A 13240-nucleotide genomic window follows, 5' to 3' on the forward strand; every position below is an offset into this window, starting at 1 on the left:
TAGAGCTAAGATTCCGATCCTAACTAAACAGGAAATCAAAATGCAGAAAAGAGATGTGACACAATTCTCCACATTTGATGAGGTATCACAACCGAAGTAGAATCCATGATAAAAAAAAGCTGAACCCTGCACCACATAAAATTGACACCATTCCCACCACAGACATAAAAAAACTAGCTGAGATTACCTCCTACACACTAGCCAAAATAATTAATATATCACTCAATGAAGGAGTAATGCCAGACACACTGAAAAACACAATAATTAAACCAATTTTGAAAAAAAGAAACAGTGACCCAAATGTCTTAAGTAACTATAGACCGGTTTCAAACTTACCTATGCTCGCAAAACTAATAGAAAAAACAGTACAAAAGCAACTAGCAGAACATCTAGACAACAACAACATACTCTACCCATCACAACACTGCTTCAGAAAACACTATAGCACCGAAACATTACTAATCTCTCTAACTGATAACATTCTACGTGGATTTGACAACGGAAAATACTACATCTTGATACTACTAGATTTATCTGCAGCATTTGACACAGTTAACCATAACATACTATTAAAAAGACTGGAAGAAATTGGATTACAAATGAAAACAATTGAATGGTTCACATCATATCTCACAAATAGATCCTATCAGGTACAGATAAATAACACTATATCAGACAAGATCGAACTAAAAACAGGCGTTCCCCAGGGATCAGCACTCTCAGCGACTCTATTTAACATTTACCTGCTCCCCCTCTGCCACCTACTGGCAGGGCTAGGTGTCATACACTTCATATATGCCGATGACATTCAACTAATTCTACCAGTTGAAGAATCAATTGAGAAAACACTGAATCTGGCAATGTTGTACCTTGACATAATAAAACAACTATTAAACCAAATGGAACTAGTAATTAACATAGAAAAAACAGAATTCATACACCTTCAACGAAAAAACATTGTAAGAATTCAAAACCCCGTTAAACTTAAAAATAATAAATCAGTGGAGCTAACTGATAAGGCTAGAAACCTAGGAGTGATTATAGACACAGAACTCAGCCTTAAGCAACACATATCGATAAAAACAAGAGAAGGCTACGCCAAACTAATGGTCCTTAGAAGACTAAAACCCTTATTAACTCAAGAACACTTTCGTACAGTACTACAAGCACTAATATTTGCAAGCACGGACTACTGTAACACACTTTTTCTTGGATTACCATATACCACAATCAGGCCGCTGCAAATACTACAAAACTCAGCTGCCAGAATACTTACTGGGAAAGGCAGAAGAGATTATATCACCCAAACACTGGCGGATTTACACTGGCTCCCAATAGAACAAAGAGTACAATTCAAAACACTATGCACAATTCATAAACTAATAAACGACGAAAATGCTGACTGGCTAAACACCGCACTGCGATTACATGTCCCTCAAAGGAATCTCAGGTCCGCCAATAAAGCACTACTAACCATACCCTCAGTAAAAACAGCAAAGTTAACCCAGGTTAGAGAGAGAGCACTATCTTTGGCAGGACCATTATTATGGAACACATTACCACTTGAGCTAAGACTAATGAAAGATTTAAAACTCTTCAAAAAAAGCTTAAAAACTTTGCTCTTCAAAAAAGCATTTCACAGTGTGGTCGCTGAAGAGACAACAAACACATTCAGCTGAAAGTCACCTATAAAAACAGAATTATTTGTTTTTTTAATCACAATTAAATATTAGTTTAAACCAGTATACTCATATACGATTATCCCGGCAATCATAAATAGCATCTCCAACCCACTGATCTTTTAGAATATATTATTGATGTAACCATAAAATATTGGCACCGCATGGATAACTTAGAAAATAATCAAACCTATTTCGTGCCTAAATGTAAACCGTTGTGATGGTGCATTACTAAACAACGGTATAGAAAAGTTTTTAAATAAAATAAATAAATAAATAAAATAAATTACAAACTGGTTGATGGATAGAAGACAACAGGTGATGGTAAATGGAACCTACTCTGAAGAAATAATGGTGTTAAGTGGAATGCTACAAGGATCAGTGTTGGGACCGGTTCTGTTCAACATCTTCATGAGCAGAAGGGTTAGTAGGTAAAGTTTGTCTATTTGCGGATGATACAAAGATCTATAACAGAGCGGACACGCCAGAAGGAGTACAGAGAATGAAACAGAATTTAAGGAAGCTGTAAGAGTGGTCAAACATATGGCAGATGGGATTCAATGCCAAGAAATGCAGAGTCATGCATCTGGGGTGTGGTAATCCAAAAGAACTATATGCTTTGGGGAGTGAAGGGCTGATGTGCACGGAGAGAGACCTTGAGGTGATAGTGTCTAATGACCTGAAGTCAATGAAGCAGTGTGACACGGCGATAGCCAAAGCCAGAAGAATACTGGGCTGCATAGAGAGAGGAATATCTAGTAAAAAAAGGGAAGTGATAATCCCCTTGTAGAGGTCCTTGGTGAGGCCTCACCTGGAGTACTGTGTTCAGTTCTGGAGACCGTATTTCAAAGGAGACAGAGACAGGATGGAGGCAGTTCAGAGAAGGATGACTAAAATGGTGGGTGGTGTAATGAAAAAAGTTTACCAAAGGAAAACAGAGACAGTGTATTTCTCATAATCAAAAGCCTTTATTTCTTATGCGCATAAGGAAGTCAGCTCCTAAGCCTGAGAGACTGTCTTGGTTAGATATTGAATTGGCTAGTCTTAAATACAGTTTTGCCCTAGTAATTAAAACAACACTCTTTTGATTTAAGGTCACAAGGTGAAAAGAAACATTTGCTTACATCTGACATTCCAAAGAGTCCTGGGAAACTAACTAACCTTGAAGATCTACATTTTTTTATGACTCTTTACTGTGGGTCTAAGACTACAAAGAGATACATTATTTCTTCTGCTATCTAAACATGGGACAGTTTCAGAGAGGGCCTCAAACCCAAGCAATGCCTCCTGGAATTTTCACTAAGCAGATATCTACCATAAATTTTATTATCACTAGGGATGTGAATCGTTTTTTAATGATTTAAATTATCATCCGATATTTTTAATATCATCATTAATCGTTAAAGAGTGCGATATAATAGAAATTCCCCCGATTTATCGTAAAAAAAAATCGTTAATTGGGTTAGTGCGCACTAATGGGAGTTAATGCGCACTAACAGAAAATGAAACATTTTGACACTTTTCAAGTCAGTTAAGGTCAGTTAGGAAAGAATATGTATTACTATTGGCTGCCCTCTTATTTATTGATGTTACCAAGGTTTCCACTGAGGTGATGGCTTAATATATGGGGGATGGGAAATGAAAACGGTTGGTAGCTTGACAAAGGGAAGGGAAGGGGGAGGTGAAGGGCAAGCAGTCCCACTCCCTGGTCTCTGAAGGACAGATCTCTTCAGAAAATCAGAGCTGCTGAATGCAGGGGCTGTCTCCCCCTTCACATCCCTCTTCCCCCCATTCACTGTGCTCAAGTTTGCAGTTCCTGTGTTAAACTAAACTTCTTTTTTTTTCACTAGAGTAGAATAAAATAAAATGAAATACTTTGTGTATTAAACTAAAGAAACTTTACATAGCATGAAATTAAGTACTTCTCTATATTCTGCTTTAGTGAAACAAAACATTTAATAAAGAAACTTGCAACCTGAGCTTCAAAACATTAACATACTATAGAAAAACTAAACAAAAAACTTTATTATTAATTTATTATATTTACAGTGGTTAAATTTAAAGAGCAGGCTGAGGCTAGACTGGCTACTGGCTAATGGCTACTGCTGGCACTGTCACTGCGGCAGCCTGCTGGCACTTTTTTTCTTTTTCTGGCTAGTGCGTGCTATATCTTGTAGCAAAATGGCCACAGGGGACAGCACCAAGCATGCGCGGCTTAGTGTGCACCTCTAACTAACGAACATTTCCTCAAATGTTACTTTTACACCATTAAGTAACAATTTTTTGATAGTGCACACTAACTCGCGTCAGTGCGCACTATTCAGAAAAACAATTTTTTTTGCAAAAAAATCATGCTGATCAGATTTTTTCTCCCCCCAGCCAATACAGATCGTTAAAACGATCGGGCACACGATTCACATCCCTAATTATCACAGTCCCTCCTTTAAGTCCAGGGGGTAATGCTTATCTTAAATGCTTACTATATTTTCACTCATAGTGCATATTCTATTAAATTACTCATCTGAGGATACATTCTATAATGAGAAAGGTGTGACAGTAAAGTATCTATAGCTTGAATGTGCTTTCTCATACTACCTTCATTATTAATATAGGAACAACAAGAAGAATTTAATAAATTGTCAAACCCCTCCTTTGTCAGCAAGCAACTTGTCTAGCGCCATACGATTATCTAAAACTACTTTTGTAAGAGACTTGATCTCTAATTGCATTAGTCCCATAATCTTTTTGTCTTTTTCATTGTGACTTTCACAGTGGCAGAAAGACTTTTTAAAGTGCTTTCAAGTTCAAAAACTCTTAAACCAGGAAAAACAGTCCTCAAAGTATGATGAAAGGATCACGGTCCATCTGGAAATCGAATAGTGACCTGCGCCTTCTCTTAGGGGCAAATCATTTCTGACGATGTTTATAGAAAGAAAACAATGGTACAATGTATCCAAAGGAAAACTGAGCAGTAATATTAAGGAAATAGTCTTTACTGCTCCCCACAGTGCAAAGAACCATAGTCCTGAGGTATTATAAACTGATAGTTTGCTGTCATTCACTTTTACCTCAGAGGTGGTGAAGTAGATTTTTGATATGTTCCCTCCGGTTACAACAGGAAGGCTCAACATAGAGCAGCCTTGCACTTCAATATAAGCCTTGGCAAGCAGAAACATGGGTGAAGGGGTGTACTGATCATGAGTATAGTTCCCAGTACACCTGAGGTTGTGTCCATAACCAGTAGGGCAGGTTCCCTGAATCCTTTTCTCAGCCTCTATAGGGCACAACTGGCGAATCGCATGGACTGACTGGCTGCTCTTGCTGCGGTCACAATGAAGTAGAGTCCTGTTAAAGCATGAAGAATAGCTGGGGCATTTATGCTTATAGTCCCCTGCAGTATGACGATTGTGCCCCGGAGAGAGCCACCACCTTGTTGTAGACCTTATACAGGTGAACAGTCATGTTTAGTTCATGGTCAAAACATTCATGCACAAAGTCCCATCGTGCAGACAGACAGACAATATTTCACCACACAATAGTAACCCCTTTTGTAGGTGACGGTCATCGTATCGGTGCAGTTTGCCCAGAGAAGCAAAAGCAGGATCATGTCTGTTCCAGTAGCCTCGCAAGAGAGTTATATGTCCTGGAGCTTCTTGCTGTTGTATTACTGTAAGCCTTTTTACATTGAGAAAGGTGTACCCAGGTAGGGTGTCCTTCTAATTTTACTGCAGAATGTGAGGTTAAAAGTACCTGATAGGGTCCCCTCCACCTGGGGGCCAAGGAGTTCTTCTGTCAGAAAATCTTTAGAAAAACAAAATCACCTGGTTTCACACTCTCAGTGGATGCAGGGTACACTGGAGGAAAAGATGCTTGTACTTTCTGCCAGTGTGAAGTCAAAACTTTCTGCAACATAAACAAATAATGGTTAAAATATGCCTCTTGTGAAAATATGAGAGCAGTGGAGGGTTTTGGCATTAGACCAATAGCCATTGGTCATCCAGTGACTATCGCAAATGGGGCAAGCCCTGTCTTGGAATGGGGTGATGCCCGCAAAGCATTAGGGCTAAAGAGAGACCTCGTAGCCACGTTAAGTGTGCTGCAGCCATGATAATGCCCAGCTTAGTTTTTAGCCTGCCATTGAAGTTTTCTATAAGGGCAGAGGCTTGAGGTCTGTAAGGGGTGTGGAACCTGAAAGAGATGCCTAATGCCTTACTTAATGACACAACTATGTCATTCACAAAGTGTGTCCCCTGATTCTGGGATTCCATATCTTGGAATAAATTCTTTCAGTAAAATCTTAGCTACAGAGATTGCATCTGCCTTTATTACTGGAAAAGCTTCTCCCCATCCTGAGAAGCTGCAAATCATTGTTAGTGCATACTTGTAATTTTGACATAGGGGTAATTTGATAAAATCAACCTGGATTTGCAAGAGAGGGCCCAGAGGGTGCTTTAGGTGTGCAGGAGTGATGATCAAACCCTTGGAGGCTTTGTACAAATTACATTGCATACACTGAGAACATATGGTAATAGCCAGAGCCCTGACTGCTAAAACCAGCACCCACCAGTGGTGGAAGGACATGACCACTAATGCTGAGGAGCTGCATGTGATGCCTGATGAAGAGAAAGTAAAATATGGGGCAGTATATGTCGGGGAGCCACTACTTCGTCACTTCGGCTGAACCATATTTGATCTTGTTCCTGATTTTGGATAGTGGCCCCTTCTTTTGCCCACAACTTCCAATAATCCTTATCTTGCGCCTGCCACTGAATCAAATTTTTAATATTAAAGTCTTTGTTTCCTCTGTGTTTTAGCAAAGGGCATCCTGCAATTCCCACAGTATTGTTGGTCAGAGCTGCATGCTTGGCTGTCTTATCTGCCAAGTGATTCCCTTTGGCCACAGTTGAATCTTCCTTGCTATGCCCTGCACATTTAACTACTGCCAGCTCAAGAGGCAACAAGATAGCTTCTAGCAAAGCTTTAACAAAGGACCCATTCTTAATTATTTCTCCAAATGCTGTTAAAAATCCTCTCATTGTCCATAATGCCCCATAAGTGAGACATAATGCCTTTCCTCTAAAACAAGCCCGAGTGAAGGCTACCAATTCTGCAGTCTGTGCTGATTGTGCATGAGTGAGAGGTCCAGCTTCCAGCACTTCCCACTGGGTACATACAGCATATCCAATCTGCAGCGAGCCTGTATCATCATGGAAGCACATCCATCTACAAAATAAACTGCGTCAGCATTAGAAAGAGGGATTTTTTTTAAGCCTTCCCGGGGCTGTAATTCATACTCCATTAGTATTGCACAATCATGGTTTGGAATCTCTAAATCAATTATTTCTAGTAACAAGGTAGCAGGGGTGAGAGCAGAACAGTGATAAAAGATAATACTCCTTGATTGTAAAAGGAGTTTATACTTTGTCATGCGTTCCAATGTGATTACCTGAGTCTTTGCATTATGTAAAATTGTGAACAAAGCGTAATATCTTATATATAATTGACACATTTGAAGTTTACCTTTTAATACTTTAAGACCTAATGAATGCAGGAAACACATCTCTACTTCAATATGGCCTAGGCAAAATTGGGTGAGACAATACAAAAGAACATTAACAAACTAAAGTGTCTTAACTTTCTGGGATAACTGTCAGGTGAGGTAGAATGCATGGGACTATAAACTATAAATGTTGTAAGTCATGGTTAATTCTGAATCCTTATTTTTGTGTGATTAATTCTAGATACTACATTACCACGCCATAGTTTATTCTTCTAATGCTAACTTAGTTGGGAGTTTATTAAATCTTCAGCTCTTTTTCTTTTTTCTTTTCGTATAGAAATCACTATAATGACAAATATTAAGAAACATTTCTAACCATAGTTTTTTTTCCAGCCCTGGTCACAAAGAAAAAGGTGTCTGTAAGTTTGGAACCCACATGCTAGTACATGGGTTGTGCACCGTTGTGCATAGTCAGTGAAACTCATATTTTATTTATTTATTTATTTATTTGTTAGTTTTTATATACTGCCGATCATCAGAGATATCACGTCGGTGTACAGAGAACAAAACAACATACGCCATAGTGTTATACATAAAACAGTATGGTAACAATTGAAATCCAATACATAAAACAGCTAATGCAGTAACAGTGAATGACTTAAATACTTAATAGAAACAAGATATAGCTATTACAAAGCAACTTAATAAATTAACGAGGTATAACTTAGGGCAAAGCTTAAAGGAGATAAAAATAACTTAAATTGACGGGGAAAGCTGAGGGGGATTGGGCAGGAGGAAAGAAAGATTAAGAATAAGGGTGCAAGGCTATGACGGATGTTGCATCTAAGAATAGGCATAAGAGTGGGGTAATAAGGCATCAAGGGAGCCGAGTAGTGATTATATACAGGGAAAGCGATTACATACAGGAAATTCTAGAGTTACATGGAGTATAAAAGAGGAGGGTGAGAGAGGCAACACATAAAAGATAATGTTTATTGTGAATGAGGGGATGGGTAGGAGAAGGCTATAATGGAGCATGTAGAGATCATGTGTAGGCTTGAGTGAATAGCCATGTCCTGAGCTTTTGTTTGAATATCTTGGAAGACAGTTCAAGACGTAAATCAGTAGGCATGGAGTTCCATAACATAGGGCCAGCTAGGGACAGGGCATGGGCTTTAGTAGATGCATATTTAAATATTTTTGGTGAAGGGGTTTGCAGGGTGGCTATGTATGGATTTCTAGTTGGTCTGTTAGATTTTTGAAATTGTAAGGAGTTAGAGAGCCAATTCATTTCTGGATTGTGGAGAACTTTGTGAATGAGTGATAATGCCTTGTATTGTATGCGAGAGTGAATGGGGAGCCACTGTAATCTCTTAAGGATGGGGGTGATGTGCTCCTTTGTGGAAGTGTTGGTAAGAATACGAGCTGCAGTATTCTGCAGGATTTGTAGCGGGTGTATGGAGTTTTTAGGCAGCCCCAATAGCAGTGCATTACAATAGTCAATTTTCGAAAAGACCATGGCTTGTAACACAGTACAAAAATCAGAAAAATGTAATAGAGGTTTAAGTTTTTTGAGTGTGTGGATCTTGAAAAAACACTCTTTGAGAGTAGTATTAATACATTTTTTGAGTGTCATTTGGTCATCCAATAAGACTCCTAGATCCCGGACTTGTTGGGAGAATTGTGTGTGTGGCAGAATAATACGTGTTGTGGGCGTAGTATGTAGAGGTGTAGGAGGTGATATGACCATGAGTTCCGTTTTTGTAGAGTTAAGGGCAAGTTGGATACAATTTAAGAGGTTGTTAATTGAGGTGAGAGTGGTATGCCAGATTTCAAGGGCTTTCGGGATAGACTCAATAATGGGAATGAGAATTTGTACATCATCAGCATACAAATAGTGTGGTAACTTAAGGTTGGAAAGGAGTTGGCAGAGGGGTAGAAGGTAAATATTAAATAGAGTGGATGAAAGTGAAGAGCCTTGGGGGACTCCCTGCGCAAGGGGAATTTCCTTAGATTCGTAGTTGCCAAATTTGACTCTGTAATTTCTGTTGCAGAGGTACGAACTAAACCAATTGTGGGCAAGACCGGTTATTCCTATCTCAGAGAGACGCTTGAGAAGGATCTGATGGTTCACGGTATCAAACGCAGCTGAGATATCTGGTATTACTAGCAGATGGGATAACCCTTTATCTAAACTTTTGATAAGGTAATCAGAAAGTGATAGAAGAAGGGTTTCTGTGCTGTGTAATTGAAAAGAATGAGAGAAAGTGCAGTGATGCCAATAATTTGGGTGAGTGGTGGGGAAATTATGGTTGTTTGAATGGTTTTGAGGTATGAGTGGTGGCGTGAGGCATAGTATGTAGCAGGTCTATATCTATTATAACTGAGTTTAGGAATGTTTGGCATGTTTGAAGCGAACTGAGAAGATAGGGTCCAAAGGAATTTAAGTAAAATACAGAGGAGAGGATGTTGCTATTAATTGCGCAGGTTATAGAAATGTTGCAGTGGGAGGGGAATCACTGCTAGGGTGATGATAGGGAGTCACTGAATACAGTTAGGGAGTCACTGAATACAGAGAAATATACGGTTACTTGTTTTCAAAAAAGAAAGGGTCAAAGAGGTAGGCTAGGAAAGACGAGAAGGTGCAGGAGGAGGTAGGAATCTTCTAGAGAGGATCTTAGAGGGCGCACAAAGGGGCAGGCCCCTTTGTTGCGCGATGCCGAGAGAAGGGCCTGAATTTATGGTGCAGCTGTGTCGCGGGTGATTGAGTTCAGCGCTTCGTCTCCTAGCTGATTGGTTGCTGCGTGGAGGGGCTGGGTTAAGACAAGCCCAGGTCGGATGGTAAGTGCGCCGGAAACGGTCCCGCGATCGGTGAGGGAGCCGGTATGGGGTAGGAGAGCAATTAAAGGGCCTTACCCCGACGGGCTTCAGCGCCGATTGCGCAGGCCCGTGCTTCAGCTACCCTGCCCAGTCGTGCCTGCAGCGTCGTTGGATCGCCGAAAAGAAAAATTAAATGTGGAATTAATTGTAATTGTCTAATGGGGTACTCACAGTGGTCTCCATGAAATGACTTATGAGACGCTGAGGAACCTGAATATGTATACCCTGGTGGAGAGGAGGAGCAGGGGTGATATGATACAGACCTTCAGATACTTGAAAGGTTTTAATGATCCAGGGTCGTCAACAAACCTTTTCCATTGGAAACAATTTAGTAGAACTAGGGGTCACGATTTGAAACTCCAGGGAGGAAGACTTAGAACCAGTGTCTGGAAATAACCACCCAACTAAGAGGGTGGTGGATGCCTGGAATGCCCTTCCGGAGGAAGTGGTGAAGACTAAAACTGTGAAGGATTTCTCAGGGGCATGGCATAAACACTGTGGATCCCTAAAGGCTAGAGGATGGGAATAAATAAAAAAGCTAAACCAGCACGGAGCGATAGTTAATACCTTTAAGAGAAACATGGGGGGTAATCTGCACGGAGCGACGGTTACTACTATCCTTAAGAGAAACATGGGGGTAACCTGCACAGAGTGGGTTACTACCCTTAAGAGAAACATGGGGGTAACCTGCATGGAGTGGCAGTTACTACTTTGGGAAGCTTGCAGGGCAGACTAGATGGATCATTTTGGTCTTTTTCTGCCATCATTGCTATGTTAACCTGCGTCCCTCATGTGGTGTGGCTTGGCCTGTGTGGCGGCCTGCTGCATCATTGTTCCAGGAGCCATTGAGGTGTCAGTGGAACCTCCACCATTCCCAGCAAGAGATAAGAGTGGCCAGCTGTGGGAGGAGCCCACAGCCAGCCAAATGCAACACCTACATGTGAAGACTGATATTCTGCTGTCCTTGGAGAACACCTGAAACATGTAATGTAGGTAATAGAGCAATACAAATATAGAATAATTATTTATTGGAACCTCCATCTGTATAAAGTTCAGTATTTATGAATATATTAATTACTTAAAATGTTGTCGATTAGATCAAGATTAGAACAAAGATTCATTAAGTTTGTCTAAAATTAGCGATTGTATTGAGAGTTTTATCAATTAAAATATAATTTCCTGGCGTGTAGCCAGATGGACTCAGAACAAATGGGATAGTATCCGCGTGCTAGCAGTTGGAGACGGATCTGACGTCAGCACGGGGGCGTATATATCCCCACAGGAAGCGCAGCTATTCAGTAATTTCCGTCTCCAAAGCAGTTTGGAGTGCCTGCACGCTAGTTGAGCGTGCTTTCCAAGACTACTTTAATTTTTTTCTCTTTTCTTATCATTCTAGATTCTACTTTGTGTTTCCTGTCTATTTCGACTTAGAGTCCCGCGCTCCTGCGGTAGATACCCAAGGGTTCCTCCCGCAGCGAGCTCCCGGGGTGATTACCGTGCTCCCCCGGCGGTGAAAGTCCTTGGTCCTGCTGACGCGCGGCGGTGACATAGCCCCCGGACGACGTTCGGGTGTAGCCTATGAGGCCCTCGCTCCCGGCGTGGACGAGGTAGTGGGTGCATATCCTCAATTGCGGTGGTGAGGTGATCCCTTCCCCCGCAGCCGGAGACCGCTTGTGTTCCAGCCGAGAAGCGCCGAAGCTGGTAAGGTGTACCTCTCTTCTTACGGGTCTCCGAAGCACAGAGGATCGGCGGCGTGGCACGCCGTGGAGGACGCCATTGTGGGGCCTTGCTCAGGTACTCCACGCCCGTAATAGGCGCGGCTTCCCTCCTCCTTGGCTTGGTTTCAGGGTATTGTTGAGCGCATATTGCTGGCCGCCTATTGCTGACAGCTTATTGAATGCACATTGAGCGTATCTTGCTGACCGCTTATGGATGAAAGCCTATTGCCTGCACATTGAGCATATGTTGACGCCCGCTTCTTGCGGGAAGCCTATTGCATACAAATTGAATATATATTGCTGACCGCCTATTGCTGAAAGCCTATTACATGCCCATTGAGAGCATATTGCTGACTGCTTATTGCTGAAAGCTTATTGACTGCACATTGAGAGCATATTGCTGGCCGCTTATTGCTGAAAGCTTATTGAATGCACATTGAGAGCGTATTGATGACCACTCATTGCTGAAAGCTTATTGACTGCACATTGAGAGCATATTGCTGACCGCTTATTGCTGAAAGCTTATTGAATGCACATTGAGAGCATATTGCTGAGCACTTATTACTGAATACCTATTGAATGCAAATTGAGCGTATATGACCAACCGCTTCTTGCTGAATACCTATTAAAGGCCATTGAGGGTCTGTTGCTACCTGCATATTGCTGTGTGCTTATTGCATACCATTGCGCTGGTGTCTGGGCCGCCTGTTGCGGTACACACGTTGAGCGCCTGTGGTATTCAGCGTCTATTGCTGCCACATATTACTCTTGAGCGCCTGTTGTATTCAGCCCCTATTGCTGCCGCATATTATTATTGAGCGCCTGTTGTATTAAGCGCCTATTGCTGCCGCATATTGTTATAGAGCGCCTGTTGTATTAAGCGCCTATTGCTGCCGCATATTATTATTAAGCGCCTGTTGTATTTAGCGCCTATTGTTCAATGGATCAGAACACTGCGGAGTCTTCAGCCGGCATTGCAGCCCTTGGCCTCTGCTCTGCTTGCCACCTTAGGGCCACGCGCAGGGAGGAGCCAGATTCTCTGTGTGCCCAATGTGAGGGGGCCGTGTGACCCTCGGGCCAGGACCAGTCTCAACCACGATTTGTGGACAGTTCCCCAGGGGCTACCCCAGAGTTAGGGGGCAGTCTCGACCAATCAGGCATCCCGGGGGAGCTTGTACCCCAGCGATTAGAGGCTGCTTCCATTTCCTGGGTGGATCTCTTTAAGGGAATTCATGCTTTTGTACAGATGCAAACGGCGGCCCATCCAGGCCCTGCGGTTCCTGCTGTTCCTGTAATTCCTGCGGTGGCTGCGCCTGCGGCGGCTGCTGCAGTAGCAGCTCCTGCGGATCCGGTTCCTGGACCATCACGACCTTATCGTGAACGGGACTTCCCTCCGATGGATAGTCCGGATCAGTCAGACCAGGAGGTCTCACAGGACGAGTCCGAACTCCCGGACGAGGGGG

General features: G+C 42.0%; 1 protein-coding gene across 2 annotated transcripts in view; it reads left to right on the plus strand.

Moving 5' to 3' along the window:
* LOC115092719 (disintegrin and metalloproteinase domain-containing protein 9-like) overlaps window positions 1-13240 on the plus strand; it is a 506232-nt gene that overhangs the window by 463106 nt on the left and 29886 nt on the right. The window lies entirely within an intron of this gene.

This window comes from Rhinatrema bivittatum, chromosome 5, assembly GCF_901001135.1.
Source record: "Rhinatrema bivittatum chromosome 5, aRhiBiv1.1, whole genome shotgun sequence".
NCBI classification, from domain to species: Eukaryota; Metazoa; Chordata; class Amphibia; order Gymnophiona; family Rhinatrematidae; genus Rhinatrema; species Rhinatrema bivittatum.